The sequence below is a fragment of the Octodon degus genome, unplaced genomic scaffold, assembly GCF_000260255.1.
Source record: "Octodon degus isolate 3935 unplaced genomic scaffold, OctDeg1.0 scaffold00013, whole genome shotgun sequence".
NCBI classification, from domain to species: Eukaryota; Metazoa; Chordata; class Mammalia; order Rodentia; family Octodontidae; genus Octodon; species Octodon degus.
The window spans coordinates 2,648,379-2,667,166 of record NW_004524589.1 but is presented as its reverse complement, the minus strand read 5'-3'; the positions used below and the strand labels follow the sequence as shown (position 1 = coordinate 2,667,166).

General features: G+C 38.5%; 1 pseudogene; it reads right to left on the bottom strand.

The window, feature by feature from the left end:
• Positions 1-12,961: 12,961 nt before the first annotated feature.
• On the bottom strand, positions 12,962-17,333 carry LOC105741472 (annotated as a pseudogene).
• Positions 17,334-18,788: the final 1,455 nt, after the last annotated feature.

Sequence of the window (18,788 nt, the reverse complement as noted above, 5' to 3'; positions counted from 1 at the left end):
ACTCAAGTGTCTTACATATCATTTCTTCACCTGATGCCTTAACAGGTCCCCAACCTTTCTCTAATAAGAACTCTATTATTTTAGTACCTACTGCCAAGCACATATATGTAGTCATTCTTTGCAGCCCAGGCTTGGAGTGATGCTTCTCGTGTCTCAGCCCCACGACTCCGGGTTCTGGGTTGGCATGGCCTGAGTTACTGGGTATGAAACCCGGGATCTTGCACTTGCTAGGCAGGCACATATGCCACTGAACTTTCGTTCCAGCCCTCTATATTTTTCCATATGAGAATCACACATCCGCTTAAGACATGATAGCTTGGTGAGAAGGGACAGAGCAATACTCATGTAATGCAGGACAGTGAACAAAGCGCAGAGGTAGCTGATAAGATATAACTGTCTAAAACTTAAAAACATGACTCATTGAAATAGAAAATGAATACATGTCAATTTTTTTTATTTTATTGACTGATGTGTTCATGTAAGACATTAAAGCTTGGGGAAGAATAGGCAGTGGAGTTGTACATTTAGATAGAGTTATGCAACCCATTCAAGAATTTTGGGATGATATTCTTACAGATCTAAATTAACTGGAAGTATACAATCTTTTGACTAAATGTTCCTATAACACATATATTGAGTGAATCTCTAATGTAAAAACTTGTTTTTATTTCAGCAGAGAAAAATACTATTTATCATTATCAGTTTTTACTATTTGCAATTGTAATGCACCCTAATCAAAGATAAGCAAAGTCATAGATCCTTCCGGGTCAGTCAAGAGAAAGGTTCAGCCTAACAAGCAATGAAAACAGAATTCTTTCTTTTAGAGACTTTAAAATTAATTTATTTAATTTAGCCATAAATAGGCAAGCATTACATAGAATATAATGAGAAGTTAAGCTCTTTTTCAATTTCAAGGATAAAGACACAGAGATATACACAAAAAGCATATGACCTCAGTTCACTAGTTCTTTAAAAATCAAACACAAACACAGAAACACAAAATCTCACCTATTCAAATATCTGCATGCAGTTTTCATTATCAGTGAGCACAAAATTCTAACTGATTTAAGCACACAAAGGGGCACAAGTAGAAAATACACACACAATTTCCTGCCATTTTTCACTCAACCGTGAATGTGTTTCTACTAACACCTATACACATATCATCAGAAAGTCATACTATGAAATCAATTTTCTAATCATTGTCACCAGTGCAGAATAAATTATTGGACTTGCAAACTGCACACACACACACACACACACACACACACACACACACTTATTATAAAGGAGAAAGCAGAGAAACAATGTAAGCAAAGTTTAAACTTTGTCACCTGGAGATTTATTCAGTAGGTTAAAGAAAGCTGGATTTATTTATTTGTTTGTTTATTTATTTATATTTTAAGGAAGTGTCTACAGAGTGTTCAGGGTCTCACTACCTGATCAGACACCTGTTTACAGCCTTCCAAGAGCTGGGGTTACAAGCATGCACCACCATACCCAGTGGGGCCAGCATGGCAAGCCTGGGGATAGAACTCCCAGCCCCTGTGCCTGCTTTCAGGTGCTTTAATCCACTGAGCTATTTGGTCAGCTCAAAAGCTGGATTTAAATAGTCCATGAAGTGCACATCTCCAATGACCTGACTTTTCAGAGTAATCTATTGAGTTTATCTCTCTATGTTTCCAAAACTGATTAAATATAATTTCTAAAACTCTTCATCTGTGACTATCATACAGATATATTTTACTTAGCTTATATATTAATGAACCAGTAATGTTTTAAAGCTGGTTCAAGGTAGAATTCAAATTCTATGGACACATACAGAGATCTGTGGGATAGACAGCATGCATGCGACATTTATATCACTGATACAGAAGCAAATCACTCAGAGAAGTGAATTTCCTAACAAAGGTGGAATAACAGGTTGTCTGGCAGTACAAGTACTTTCCTGTCTTTGCTCAAACCACTTAAAAATTTTATATCCACAGAAAAGAACTGCTCTTAAAGATTTGATTTTGTTAATAGATATCAAATGGTTTATTACACCTCTAGGACAATAAAATACATGTTTGAAGACATCTTTTTAAAGACAAAACTCAATTGTACCTCCACAGAACAAATTTATTTGTATTTCTATGAGGCATAATCATTTGCATTGCTATTAGCTTCCTATGGTTTACAAAGTTGTAAAATAATCTAGTCAAAGACATTCAACTGACATAGATTGACATAGCTCCAAACAGCCAGTAGATAATGCTCGCATTTCTACTGAGTCCCACATTAGTTTTAGTTTGCCATCTCAAGTGTTTCATAGTTTTTCCTAACAGAACCAAAAAAAGAAAGCAAAATATTGACCCAGGGAGCAAGGTAAGACAGAAGACTAGAAAATACTCATTAAAACGATGAAAAGGGAAAGATGGCAGAAAAGTACGGTTGAATAAGACTTAATATCACAAGACAATAAAAGTATTCAGAGTGTTTGGGGAGTTCAGAATAGTTTAGCTGTGAGATTCAGCCAAGAGAAATGACACTAGAGCAGTGTAGGGGAAGTCGGATTTTGAAGTAACATTGGTACTTCTGTTTTAAAGCAATGAATAACCTCACAGTTAATTCCTCTTACCTGAGATGACTTTATCTTGTATAACAGAAAATGATGATATTCTTGTATGGCCAGGGGGTGTTCTGCATCAATGAAGTCTGGTAGTGTTGGTGGGAGTCAGAAGAAAAATCAGCATAAGAGTAATTCTAGGTGGACAAAAGGGTCTGAGACTCTTTAGAAGGATGAGATTACGTTTCTTTTACCCTTGGTCATGTGCCTGCCTAAAATTAGGTTTAAAATATTTATTGTCAATGTAGATTATTGCCTTAGCCCATAGTAAGCACCTAGGTAGATTTCAGCGCAGGGTGGGATCTAGGTATGAATGAATGCACTTGGTAGATGGTGACAAATTCAAATGCATGTAATGGAAGCTGACCTTAGATAGCTTTCAAAGAGCCTTCATTCATTACAGCCGGGGTCAGTTTGGCAGAGACACAAAAAATGAATGAATAAACAAACTCAAGATTTGGTTTTAACTCACAATATAGGAGGTGTGGTTGAAAAATCATGTTTAAATAATTATAGCAAAAGACATTAGTTCCCCTCAAAATTTCCCCTCTCCTTTGAAAAACACTTATTCCACAGCTTTTGCCACTTTCTGAAGCAGTTCTGGAAGTCTTTTTTTTCATAAATGTTATTAGTTGCCATGTCATGGGTTTTTTCAATATACTGAATTCATTCAAAACCTTTACCTTCAATAGTCATTTGGATATTCGGAAAAATCCAGAAGTCACACAGTGTTTGACCCAAAATAGGTGAGCAAGGACAACTTGCAGTGCTGTCCTGCCTCTCGTTGTATGGCTTGCAGCATGATCACTGTCTGAGGGTTTTAATCCCACCTACTAAAGAGCTGAAGGAAAACTCCAGCTGCTTCAGCAAGGGGCGAGATTAAAGAAATAAAGGCATTTGTGTGGGGCAGAGATATTTTGATGGGATTCACAGCAATGTGTCCTTTACTGTAATAAACTTTTAAAGTTTTAAACATTCATCATCTATTTCATTACACCGCATATTTATCCAAATTTTAAAAGTAGCACAATATAAATTAAGGGAATTCAAAATTTCATTATTGAAATAATTTGACTACTAATATGACTTTAAGAATAGAAACCAAGATTATGGATTAATAGCATTCTTTTTGAAAAAATCTATTTTAGTACAGGGTCTACAGGGTTTCACTACCCAGATCGGACTCCTAGTGATTCCCCTGTTTTCAGCCTACCAAACTGTGAGATTACAGGCATGCGCCACCACACCCAGTCTCAATTGCCCTCTCAGCACACCCTGGGGGTGGGGCTGGCACAGCACGCTGGGGATCACACCATTTTTTTAAAAGAGATTTGTGGGTATCCTTCTAGAGAAGCTTGGGGTGGATATTAGACTCTTTATACTTTATAATGGTTATTTCTATAACTTTGTGCTGTACTGTATTACTGTCTATTTTTAATTTATTATGAAGTATAAGCTCTAACATCAAACTTCACAATAATAATAGGCAACTATCACAAACTGTATGACGTTTTGGCAGTCAGAGAATTATGGCTTGATAAAAATGGCATTTGTCTACCTCCTCCGGTATACTTTCAACTGAGAACTCAGGGTGGAAATTGCAGCAGTAAAGGCCCAAACTAGAAAGGATTTTACTACAGTAGAGTTTTTATTATAAAGACATTAAGTGAAGAGTAATGGTTTATGATATGCCAATTCTTAAAATATAAGCCAGCTTCTGCTCTTGCCGCTTTTTGAAAAGTTTGATTAAAAAAAGGTCAATGAGACTTTGGTAAAAATGTGAGGTTATGACTGGTCTTTTACTTCTTAGCTTTTCAATCATGAATTTAGGCTATGACATTGAAATTCAAAGCACATTTCATTAAAGTAGTTTCTTTCACTGAGACCTTTGATATTAAACTTTCCAGTACTTTTTTCTGACAAAATGAATCTTTGCTTTTATAATTAATAAGAGATATGTTAATCAGTTTGCTCTTTCCTAATAGATAAACTGAGTTTTGCAGAAGAGAACATCTATGGCATTATTTAACCAACCATCTAGAGTAAAGAAAGCAAATACATGACATGAATTTTACCTGTCACCTTTTTTTCAGTCTAGGAAATTAGATCCCAATACTAGATATTATTGACCTAGCAATGCACCTTCTTTCTCTGAGGTCAGGTTGAAAATGACCTCAGAGTCATGCTCAAATCAACTGGAGTTTAGCATGAAAAAAGGCTATTTGCCAGCTCCGATTTAATAGCCCATCAAGGCTCAAATATGAAAATTTTATTGCAAATACTTTTATTTGCCACTAGAATAGAACTTATTATTTCATTTATGTTGCTGCACTACTGGGGAAAATAAATAGTTGTCAAAATAACTATAATAAGAAATAAAAGTAAATATGTGATGACTATAAGGATACAATTCAGTCATACATGTTCCCTATTATGGATATTTTTACAACTTATAGGAGATAGAGATAATTTATTTTCTGAAATTTTATTTCAAATATATAAATTGATAGAGTTGTCCTGCTTATAGAATATTACACAAACATTATAAAAAGCTTAAGGAAGCATTTACCATTAAAATCAAGAAAGGTCAAGAAATAAAAACAGTACACATTACATATTTATTTTTGCATCATTTACATGTATAAAAATATAAATTTAGGATGGTAGTATACAACTTATAAAGATCCTTAAATAGCTACACTGATTCTAGACATAAATATAGTCAAAGTAATCATAAGATAAAATCAAAAAGAAGCTAAAAGTTTTTCTAGATCCAGGATGCTGACCTAGTCCTTTAAAATATGAACTGTGGGTCTTTCAACTTGATACATAAGAGCAATTTATAATGTTTATTTCATAGAATTTTAATTTGAATTAAAGAGCCTACAGCATATGAGGGGACGGGAACTGTAGTAGTGTTGGAGCCCTTGCCTAGGATATAAGAGGTTTGGGGTTTAATTCCCAGAAATGAAGGATTAAAAACTAACAGTAGTAAAATCTAATTCATGCCATCGATGCTATCTGGCATCTCTCCCTCTGTTGAGAATTGGACCACACGCTCTTGGACAGGCAGCAGGGTGACAGCACAACCTCAACTCCTGTAGTGTCTTCATGCTTAGGACAGTACCACGCTTGGCAGGTGCCTTTCAAAAGTGATGAACTGTTGATTAGATTAACTAGCAGAAGGATAAGAAAATATCGGTTAGCAACAATATCTTTTTGTTTGCCTCACGTTAATGGCCCGGTAGGGATGAGATGGAAAATAAAATTAATTAAATAATAAATAAATAAATAAATTTTTAAAAGGCGAGGATAGCAACTTCTGTCTCTTTACATATTACTGGGTTTACAGCACAGTGGTACAGTGCCTGCCTGGCAAGGATAAGGTCCTCAGTTCAATCCCCAGTACCAAAAATAAAATTTTTAAAAATATTTTATTTTATTTTATTTTGAAGAATAAAAACAGAAGCAAAAACAAATAGCAGAAGCAAAGACAGAGACAGGGTAACATACAACAATACATATGTTACAGATTTTCAAAACAAGACCAGCTAATTAACAATGGTTGTAACATTATCTGTTTTCATCATTAAACCTGTTTCTCAGATTAACATAGTTATATAAAATTATGCAAGATTCTTTACATTATACCTTGAACACATGAGTGTCTATGGACTATGTGCACCTAATGACCAACAGAATAAGGACTTTCTGTTGGGTGGCAATTAATCTGATAAATAGAGGCGACAAAACCAACCTTGATTGTATAAGATTTTTCAAGAAAAAGGATAAAATCACCCTGTGATGAAAGGCAGCTTAGAGAATATGAGTGGGCCCCTGGGGAAAGGTATAGTGGTATTACAAAGATCCTGTTGTGTGTTGTGCACACAAAGAATCCTACTTTTGCCAAGTATCTCCACTTTTCATATTCACAACCAAGAGGAACATTCCAGATAAGTGGTCAACTAACATTTCATCTCATCACGGTACTGGCTTCTTAGTACTCCTGGTGCACATCTAATTTGGAAAGTAGTACCTGTGCTCCAGCTTGCATGTGTCCTTACTTTTCTTGAGTTGGATACTTAATCCTCAAAGCAGCAGAGTTGAGAGATGAGGCTTTCAAGAGTGACTATATCATGAGGACTCTGACAGCAGACTGGCTTAACTTTCATTATTGGGAGAGAAGGGTTTTCTTTTGCTATGAAAGCAAGTTTGCAAATTCTGCTCTCACAAATGTACACCGACATACGTTCTCTCTCTGCCCCTTCATATTTCCCAGCTTCCTCAACCTCTGGCTCTCGTCTTTCTCTCCCTCTTAACTTCCTCCATAGATGACACAGCAAGAAGGGACTAGTCAGATGCTTGCACCTTAACACTGGGCTTCCCAACTTCCAGATCTGTAAGGAATATGATACCCAATCTCCAGCATCTTGTTATAACAACACAAAACAGGTCGAGAGATAGCCTCCAGCTGTGTTTTCATTCTATTTAAGAAATGCATTTTTAGGACTGTCTTCTCATTTGTTATGTTTCAAGATTTAGATTTCAAAACTTTTTGAGCGAAGAACATTTCATGGTTTCATGGACATTGGACTTTTGGAAGTGAATTCATGAATTGTGCTTTTAGAAGACAAGTTAATATAAAGATTAACAATGCTTTTTCTTTACTGTTCCTATTATGTTTTTGTTCCTTTGATGAAAGATCATTTATCAGAATCATAAGCTTCAAGGAAGAGTGCAAGAGAAGAAACTACCCACCATTAACTAATTCTCAAGTTTTTAGAAATATTAGTGTCTGTGAACTTTTTGTTCTTTGATTTTGTTTCTCTCTGGTTAATCTGTCAATTCATTGTTATTAAGAGTTATCAGATACATAATGTATAAGAGGCAGAATTAGAAAATGTTACATCAGCATGTTGATAGTTTAGAAAATGTTCATTTTTTGTATTTTCAAATGGGCTTTTAATGTTGGTATTTTTTGGATTTCAGTTTATTGTAGGAGTGTACCATTGCTGCTATAACAAAATACTGCAAACTTTGAGGCTGAATAATACATGTGTGTAAATAGTTAATGCGAAATTTGCTTAGAGTTCTGCAGATTAAAAGGTCACAGTGGGTTTTATGAGGCTAAAATTAAGACATTAGCAAAAGTGCACACCTTGAGGATCTAGAGAACAATCCACTGTCTATGTGGTCCTGCTCCTAAAAAGCACCTGTATTCTTAAATTGTGGTGGTTTCCTGAAATCCCATCACTACGACCTATAATTTTCTGACTTGGGTCTTTCTGATTCCTGTTGGTATGGACTGTTGGGACTGATTACTTTGAGTCTACCAAGATATTCCAGTGTAATAACTTCATTTGGAGAGCCTCAACTTAATTACATCTGCCAAGTGTCTTTTGCCGCATAAGGCAATATATTCATAGGTTCTGGGCATTAAGATTTGAATATTGGGGGAAGAATTATTCTGCCTACTACAATGGTGTAAAATTAAGATGAGGTTTTAGTGATGTTTATCCTAATGTTAAGTGAATACAAGATGTTTTCTTTGAAGTTGAAAATTTCATATACTACGTTATCTAATGCAATATTTTAAAGTGGCAAGATATACATCAGTTTTATTCCTTATAAAAAGTACATGTAAGATAGATGCCAGATAAGGAAAGCTTATTGATATTGTTAAGAATGCCACTAACACTGCTAGGAACAAGAAACATAAAATTGATTTTTGCAGCGTGACAAAAAAAACTTAGAACCAATATTTAAGTCCATTATCAAGGAAGTGAAAATGTAAAATATGTCTGGCAGAATATCATAGGTTAATTAAAATAAATAAATAAGTAAATAAATAAATAGCCCTCTATTTAAGAACAAAAAATAGAAATGAAGAACTTAAGTTCCTATAAGAAAAGCATATTAGATGGCAACTTTTCTCACTGAAGTATCAAGCCTAGCTTCCATTAGAAGGATGTAAGTTTTGTTTGTGAAAAAGCTTTAAGTACTCATTCAATATGTGTACTTTTGTATGTAAGATGTCTAAGTGCTATAGCATATTCTGATTTTAGTGCATGACAAAATTTATCATAAATATATCTAACTTATCAAATGATGCAACATAATACTCTTCATTGTCTATGGAAGTTTAAATGTCCTGTTATGTACCAAAAGTGTATGAGGCAAATAACATTCTTTATTATGTTATTATTAAACCTATAATTCAAAGAAAATACTTAGGTACAAAGAACTACAGAAATCACAGAGCTATTAATTTGGGAGGAAGAATTTAAAATCAAAATGGATATATTATTTAGAATTACCTTTTCTCTAAATACTGTGAGAAATTTTTAAAAATTGTCTCTATATACATGAAAGTATTGCTATTAGCATCACATATGTGTGACTTTCACCATTTCCCAATAACTAGCTCATTCCTTCCAAATGAATTCTAATAGTGTACATTCATAAATTTGCAAAATTGGAACACTCCTGCTGGCCCTTACTACTCTTCTGAAAATTTAAGGTAAGTTTTCTTATTCTAATTTAAGTTTCATTTTCTTGAAAGGTTATGATAATATAAGAATTAACAACATAAAGGATACTGATAATTTTAGAATCTCTGAAAGGTTAACACTTAATAAGTGAATGTTTATTTTGCTCTTTTTGGCCAATTAAATTACTAAAATACACGGCAGAAAAATAGAAATTTTCCTTAAAATATATAGAAAATGCTCAGTACATTTAAGCTTACATTAAAGTTGAGAGGGCTGAGGGGCTCAGGAAGCAGATGGTGAATGTGAAGGAGGGCAAGCGAAACCTGGGAAACTGACCTTATGCACGCCCAACTTTATTTGCTTCTCAACTCTTAGTTCAGAGCCAATTACAGTTAAAATCTCCTCTAGAAAAATAAAATTGAGAAATATTACAATTAAAAAGAAATTCCACTGTCTTGTTCTCTGAGTCTTCTGAGTCACTGGTCTTTCAATGAAAATGTACTAAAATCGGGGACAAACTGGAACCCCCAAGATCCAGGACAGGCCGGTCTGAGCGCACTAGCACTCACAGATGTCTGGTGGGCAGATGGAGTGGATGGGCAAGACAGCTGGTGGGGCGCACAGAGTAACCAGTGAGACTGGAAACACGCAAGTGTCTGAAGTACCAGTGAAGAGCCAGCTGCTGGGTTCTGGAGAATTCCATAAACTAAAGACGAGTCTCAGCCCCCACACCCAGAGTCCAAGATCAGCACAATTCCCATGGTAAGCTTCACTGGAGTGCACAGCACATTTCTGAATTCAGACACGGACACTACCACAGAGCTCTAAACACCAGTGCTGTTTTACTACTTTTAGTCTCCCTTGTCTGATTGGCTATCCCTTTCCTGTCTGGTTGGAAGTTGTCTCTTGCGGTTACTTTTTCTTTGTTCTTTTGTTTCTTCTCTCTCTTTCTTGGGTCTACTTTTCTACTTTTCTTCCTTTCTTTTCTGTTCTCCATCTATTTCCTCCTTTTTTTCTAACTTTAGATTTCTTACCATAATTTCTTGTATTGATCCTCTTTCCCGAAACAACTTTTTTTTTTTTTTTTTTCCATTTATATATTTGGGACTTGTAACGATCCTCCTGGTTTCAGTTTTCAGCCTCCCCAGCACTGGGATTATAGGTGTGCGCCACCACACCCAAACTTGGGGTCAGCATGCCCTGGGGGTGCGGCAGGTAAGGCATGCAGGACCAGTGTTCAAACTTGATCCCTGAGCTTGCCAAAGCAGGCGCTTAGTCTGCTAAGCTATTTCACCGGTCCTCCTCAACAACTTTTTGAAGTTAAATATTCAAGCAAATAAACGTCCCTTCTTTTTCTGATTATTCCTTCACATTCTATTTTATTTTTTCCCTCCAGAAAGAATAAGACAAAATCAGGCGTCCTCCAGTTTTGAAGCACAAAGATCTGGGTTTGATACCTGGTACCACATGGTGTGGCAGCCCTGCCAGGCACGCATTGCCAGTCAATGAAACCAGGAGTGGTGGCACATGCCTGCAATACAGGCAGCACTGGTGAGGCTGAGGCAAGAGAATGTTTCCAAGCTGAGTAATGAGACCCTGTACCAAATAAATAAATGAACAAACAAACAAGCAAATCAATAAATAGATTTTTTTAATTAAAAAGAAAAAGAAATCAGCCAATAACAAGTGTTAGTGAGGCTGTGTGAATCAAGGAACACTTCTTCACTGTTGGTGGGAGTGTAACTTCTGCAACCACCATGGAAATCACTGTGGAGACTCCTCAAAAAAAAAAAAAAACTAGGAGCAGAGGCCCCTTTCAGCCTAGCTATTCCTCCTTTGGGTATTTTCCCAGAGGAATTAAAAGCACTGTACTAGAATGATCTATGTGCACCCATATTGATAGTGTCACAATTTGTAATAGCTAAATCTTGGAAGCAACTCAAATGCCTGTCAACCAATTAAAGCTTTAAAAAGATGTGGTATTTTCACACAGTGGTGTACTACACAGCCATAAAGAAGGGTAGATGTGAGACTTTTATAGGTAAATGGATGCAACTTGAGACTATATTCATAAGTTAAAAAAGAAGTGGGCAGTAGCCAGCTCTGGAGCTCCAGTAGCACCAAGAGCAAACAGAGGAGACTCGCCTTTGCCCCACCCACCCCCCACATCCCCAAAGTTGGACCCTTCAATCTGTGGCATGAGGAGCTCAGTTTCCCCTTCTGGACTTCTAAGCCTCCAAAGATCAGAGCACTAAAGAGTAGGTATGCGCAGGGACAGTCTTGATCTCCATGTTTTGCTCAGTAATGACTTGGGCATCTCAGGCTCCTCCCTCTCCCTGTGATGAGTACTCAGATCTGGCTTTTTTCCTGAGAAGGGAGTGGCTCTTGCTCATGTGCCTGTCATTGCAAGATCTTCTTCCCCAGCCTTTGATCATACTTTGCCAGGACTCTGAGCCACCCTTTTTAGCAAGATTGCAACACCAGGGAAAGGCAGGTTTAAGGAGTACCATGTGAGAGAATGTTGCCTGTGGAAGGGGAGCCTTTCACTATGGTTTCTATCTTATTTTCTAAAGTCTATTTTTTAACAGTTTATTTAAATTTTTAAAAAGGAAAATTGCTCCCCTCTCCCCACCAAATAAAACAATCTTCAAAACAACAACCAAAAATATAAATAAATAGAAATCAAAGTAGTCACAAATCATGGAATGCAAATGATAGATGGAGGAAGCTCAGGGCTTTCCAGGATATTCTCAGGAATGTTGTTCACTCAGGCAGGCAAACCCACGGCTAAGCATGCAAACCCACAGAGTGTTGCCCATAGGCTGACACTCAGAGTGCCTGTCCTGTTCTCTGCCTAAACCTATAAGATCCTCTGGCTTTTGGAAAAATTTGTTGAACTTGCCAGGACTGGCATGTTCTTGTGGACTCTCATTCCTGGACCTAGATGTGAAATCAGGGCAATTCAGCAATTCCATTGCACAGCAGCGTGGTCTAGAACTGAGATATGAGAGTGGATAAGCCCATTTTCTTAGAGGGATGCTAAGCACTAAATCTAGGTGTGTTCCACCACTGAGCTGCATCTAAGCCCTATGTATCAGTCATGATTTTACTAGAGGAACAGATATAACACATCATGTACAAATGTATAAGAAATTCCAAGATTGGCTTACAATAATCAGCCACAGAGTTAGATGTGGAAGTGTGCAGAGGGCATCTACACACCAGAGACTGAAGGATTCAGTCCAAAGTCTGGAGCTCACTGCAGTGATCTGTGCAAGTCTGTCAGGTGGTTGATGGTTCTGTGCTGTATCAGCAGGGTTCTGGGTCTGTGAGGGAAGGCTGATGAGTCTGCATCAGAAGGCTGAGGTATCCAAAATGAAGGCCAAAGAGTCTGTTTAAGAAGCCAGAACACAACGTCCAAGCAGATTGAGAAGACCAGAGTTTCTCCTAAGAGATGTACCCTTTTATATCCTTCAAGTGACAAATTACTCTAGGCTGAGGCCTCCACACCTAGGGTGTGAAATTGTTGAGCCAATTTAGTTAAACTTTTAACTCCTCAAGTTGACACAATTGATCAGTCACTACAATCCACCCCTTGTCAACTTGGCAACCAGACATTTCTTTAGACCAGTCTCCAATTACAAAGATGTGCATATAATTGCACCTAATATGTTATAACTATCCTGTGTACAAATGGAAATGAACTAATTCTCTTGCCAAAGTAGAAGGTAAGCTTTCTTTGCTTGATGATTATGCTTAATCATTTCATAACTTCAACATTAACACAGGTTTAATAATCCTTAAGACCCGATATTAAATCTGTCAGTATTATAACAGAACTATATGGGGCAAAATAGTACAATTATAATCCTTTTTTCTGTAGCTTATCATGGGTTCACAGCTGGTATTTAGAACTACCTTCTACCACCCATTGTGTAATCCCTTGGCCTTCAGCAAGCACCTCAGCAGGTCTTGTTTCTTTCCCTAGTGGAGTGACCAATACCTTGATGCCTGAAAGCTCAGGAGCATTTGTGCCTGTAGTAAGTTGCTGTAGTTGACTTTAATAATTGGGCGTGGTAATACTAAGAGGCACTCCAAATTATCTCTTGAACTCCATGTGTATTCCTCCTCTCCTCCATTGTGGAGTCGTAGTCCAATTTCTCCTTAACAGTCTGGGTCAATCATCCCTGACAACACTGTGAGTCCCTTTTTAGCTTGTTTCATCAGAGGCATGAGGAGCTCAAAGTAACCAGGCAGAAATCTTAGCTTCCAGGTCAATCTTATCATTTTGCTTCCTGGTACAAGCCTTCCCCCCTTTGGAACTAGAACTTCTAGTCCAGCAGAACATAGGTCCTGGGAACAAGAAGTAAAAAATTTTGCTAGTTGACCAGTAGGGTTAATGGTGAGTGGCACCATTCCTACTCCCGCCCCTTGATTCCTGGACCAATGAATCCTGGCTATGGAAGACACAGTGTCATACAGAGGGTGCTGATTCAAAACATATACAGGCTTTTGCAGTACCTTTCCCCAGCCCTGCAAGCTATTGCCACGTAGCTGGTGCTGTTACTGTGTCTTGAAAAGATCATTCCACCTTTCTATCAATCCAGCTCTTTCTGAATGGTAAGGAACATGGTAATACCAGTGAATTCCATGAGCATGAGCCCACTTATTCATTTGTTTGGCTGCAAAATGTGTTCCTTGGTCAGAGACAATGCTGTGTGGAATTCCATGCTGGTGGATAGGCATTCTGTAAGTCCATGGATGGTGGTTTTGACAGAAGCATTACATACAGCAAAGGCAAGTCCATACCCAGAATATGTGTCTATGGCAGTGAGGACAAAATGCAGTCCCTTCTATGATGGAAGTGGTCCCAATATAATCAACCTGCCACCAGGTTGCAAGCTGATCACCCTGGGGAATGGTGCCACATCTGGGACTCAGGGTTGGTCTCTGTAGCTGGCATATTTGGCGTTCAGCCATGGCTATAGCCAGATCAGCCTTGGTGAGTGGCAGTTCATGTTGCTGAGCACATAAATAACCACCATCCTTGCCACCATGGCCATTCTGTTCAGGGGCACGCTGGGCAATGACAGGGATGGCTGGAGAAGGAGGGCAGCCACTATCCACAGAATGAGTCATCTTATCCACTTGATTATTAAAGTTCTCTTCGGCTGATGTAACCTTTTGGTGAGTGTTTACATGGGACATAAATATTTTTTACATCTTTTGCCCATATGGAGAGGTGTATCCACATACCTCTTCCCCAGATATCTTTGTCACTGATTTTCCAGTCATGCGTCTTCCAAGTTCCTGACCAATCATTCAGACTGTTGGCTACGGCCATGAGTCAGTATGCAATCAGATATCTGGCCATTTTTTCTTTCAGGAAAAATGTACTACAAAGTACACTGCCCAAATTCCACCCACTGTGATGATTTCCCTTCACCACTGTCCTTTAGGGACATCCCAGAAAGGGGCTGTAATGCTGCAGCTGTCGACTTGCAGGTGTTGCCTCCATAGTATGTGAAGCCATGAACCAGGCCCTACCCTTCTCTTCCTCTGACAGCTGATTATATGGTACACCGTATTATGCCATAGGATCATTCTTGGAAAAAAGAAGACAATACAGCAGGTATAGGAGCCATAGGTATCTGGTCAAATTCCTCATGTAACTTCTTGCACTTTGTGGACCTGCCATGGCTCTGTCATGATTATACCACTTCCATTTAATGATAGACTGATGTTGAGCACGTCCAACCTTATGACTTGATGGATCAGGTAATACCCAGACCATGACAGACAACTCAGGTCTCATGGTGACTGGTGTTCCAGAGTTAAGCCTTCAGTTTCCACTACGTGCCAGTAGCAGACCAAGAGCTGTTTGTCAAAAGGAGAATAGTTGTCTGCAGATGGTGGCAGAGCTTTGATCCAAAATCCTAAAGGCCTCCACTGCAGTTCACCTATGGTGGCCTACTAGAGACTCAAAACACCCTATCTACCACTGACACTCCAAGTACCATTGGATCTGCTGGATTATATGGTCCCTGGGATAGAGCAGCCTGAACAGCAGCTGTGACCTGCTGCAGGCCTTTTTCCTGTTCTGAGCCCCACTCAAAATTAGCAGCTTTCCAACTCACTTGGTAAATGGGCCTGAATAAGACACTTCAGTAAGGAATATGTTGTCTCTAAAACCCAAATAGGCCATAGGCATGCTGCCCTTTTTTGATTGTAGGAGAAATCATATACAACAATTTATCTTCTACCTTGGAAGAAATATCTCTACATATTCTACACCACTGGACTTCAAGAAACTTCACTGAGGTAGAGGGACTTTGAAATTCTGTGAGATTTATTTCCCATCCTCTGGCTCTCAAATGCTAATAAATAAAAAGTGGTTTCCACCTCCTGCTCTCTAGGCCCCATCAGCATAACATCATCAATGTAAGGGACCAGTGTAATATCTTGAGGAAGAGAAAGGTGATCAAGATCCCTATAAACTAAGTTGTGGCACAGAGTTGATGAGTAAATATACACTTGTGGTAACACAGTGAAGGCATACTGATGGCCTTATCAGCTGAAAGCACATTGTTTCTGTGGTCCTTACAGTCAGGTATGGAGAAGAAGGCATTTTCCAAATTAATAGCTGCATACCAACTACCAGGAGGTGTGTTAGTCTGCTCAAGCAAGGAGAACACATCTGGTACTGCAGCTGCAATTGGAGTCACCACTTGATTCAGCTTAGGTAATCTGTCATCATTCTCCAAGACCCATTTGTGTTCTACACAAGCCAGATGGGAGAGTTAAAGGGAGATATGATGGAGACCACCACCCCTACTTCCTTCAAGTCCTTGATGGTGGCACTAATCTCTGCAATCCCTCCAGGAATGCAGTACTGCTTTTGGTTCATGGTCTCATGAGGCAAAGGCAACTCTAATAGCTTCATTTAGCCTTTCCAAACATAATAGCCCTCACATAAGAGATTAGAGAACCAGTGGGAGGATTATGCCAAGTACTAAGTATGTCTATGCCAATTACACATTCTGGAACAGGGGAAATGACTACAAGATGGAATTGAGTCCTATTGGACACACTGTGAGTCAGATCTTTGCTAAAACTCCATTGATCACATGCCCTCTATAGGCTCCTACTCTCATTGGAGGACCACTATGATGTTTTTTATCCCCTGGAATCAAGTCAGTTCAGAACCAGTGTCCAGTAGTCCCTGAAATATCTGATCATTACCCTTTTCCCAATGTACAGTCACTCGGGCAAAAGGTTTAAGGTCCCCCAGGGAAGGATCACATAAAGACTGACTATACAAAGTTTGGAGAATTAGGATTCTTTCCCAAGGGGACCTGGCCTCCCCTTCATTCAAGGGGTTCTGGGTCTGTAAACTGGCTCAAATCTGGGAACCGGTTGAGTGGCCATGATTGCCTATTACCATGATTTGAAGTAAGTCTCTGTTCTTTTGCCCTTCAATCTTTTTGAATATATAAATCTAGAAAGAACTTTGTAGGCTTCCTATCTATTTCACTTTTGGGAACACCTTGGCTAATCAGTCAGCACCATAGGTCTACATGTGTCAGATTACTCAGGTCATAGTTCTGCTTCAGCTGTCCATGATGATTAAGTGCTGCCACTTGACCTCTGCCATTCCAGCATCCAACTAAGCCCATTGCCCTTAAATTTCCTACTTAATAACTGTGGACTCCACTGTTAGACCTGGTATACAGAGAAGAACAATGACAAGGCTCTTCAGGGATGCTGATGCTCCCTTCATAAATAGTTTCTCAAATCTGTTAGTGAAGAGTATGTTTTCAGGATCATCCCAATGTGAAAGTTTAGGTTTAACAGACAGTGCCACTCCAGCATTCCCATTTCCTTAAGCCTCTGAATCCCTTCATCAATAGTAAACCATGAAATATCAAGTATCTCTAACTCATTCACAGTGGGCCATCTTTTGAGCCACACTTCTGCCAACCAGCCAAATAAACCATTAACACCCTTCTTTATTCCACAAGCTGCAGCATTAAATTCAGAATCCCTACTTAATGGGCCCACATCAACAAACTCAGTCTGATCCAGGTGTATGTTTTTTCCACCATTATCCCACACTCACAAAATCCACTCGCATGCTTGCTCATTAGGCTTCTGCTTATAAGAGTTAGAAAATTCTTATAGAAGTTCTTTGGGAGAATATCCTATCTCCTCATGGATCACATTGCATACCTCATCGTTAGGCATCCTCTGTGATTGAAGCTTGGTTGTAGGCCTAGAGACAAAGATGGTGGTGTGGGTGAGTCTTGAGGAGTCACAGCATTATCCTGTTTTTTTCAACACAGGGTTAGTTTCTCCAGACATATTGGGAGACACACTGCAGGAGGTGTAAGCAGTAATGCCTGTGCCACAGTGGGTGGAGAAATTTATTCCTTGGGCAAAATAATCTCATTAACATCTAGGAACTCAACATCATCAGGCTCCTCAGGATCCTCCCACATATCTCCATTCCAATTTATAGGATTCCCCCCACCAAGAAAAAAATAAGAGAGAAAAGAAAGGGGCCGGGCAGAGAGCTCAGTAGAATAAGTGCTTGCCTGGCAAGCGCAAGGGCCTGAGTTCAGTCCCTGGTTCCGTGGCACCCTCACCTTTGGTTCAGATACCCTTTGAGGCTGAGCATTTAGTTTATGTTGCCCTTCAGCAAATTGAATTATGAGGGACAGCATTTTGCTTTCTTCGATCTCAGCCTTGTGTCTAAAAGGAGATTTTCTGTCAGGACACAATTAGAAACTTTTAAATTTCTTATTCGTGTCTGGAAGTGGGAAATCAAATCTTTGAGGTTTTTATTTTCCTTCATAAGTTTGTCCAGTAAGGCTAAGACCAACCAACCGACATCATTATCTTCTCTATTCTGCAAAGAAATTCAAAATTTGTATGGAATCACTGAATTCTTGACATCTCCCAAATGGTGAATTAGGATAATCAAATGGATCTACACAGCATATTAGTTTAAACAGCTCACACTAGAGAGTATCAATATGCTCCTTAAGATCAAGAGAGATTATGGGAGACCATAGTGTCTTTTGGTCTCATCAAATCATGGAGCCAAATCCAGGAACCCCGAAAGCCATCAAAAAATGGCATCATTATATTCCTTCTCTCTAGTGTTCTGCCACTAAGCTTCATCTAGGCCCTACTTTTAGTTGAACTTAATTTAATCTTTTTTTCCATAATTTTATTGAGAAACAAATAGCAACGAAACAGTTTCAAATCAAACTGGTGGGACAGTTTCAATACTTAACACATTCCAGACTGTCTTCCTACTGGTTATTTGTTGTACAAGATGTAGACATGATATCCTATTTACAAACACTATTAGAACAAATCCCTCTATTCATTGAATTAAGAGAATATAGCTATATATCTATTCTAACCATTTTGAATACACAGATACAAAATGATCATTCGTCTGTATCCTCTTTTTTGTTTAGTTCCTCATTTAAATATTATAGGTGTGTGAACTCAGCAAAATATTCCAAAATAGTCCAGTAGTCTACAATAGTATTGGGTCTTCTGCTTGACTGGCAATGTCAGAAGTTGTTGACCTGAGTCCCCTACAGCTCAACATAACACCATGGCTTTACTTCTTATACTTCACTTTTATACTTTTCTGCTGGATGGTTAAGACCAAG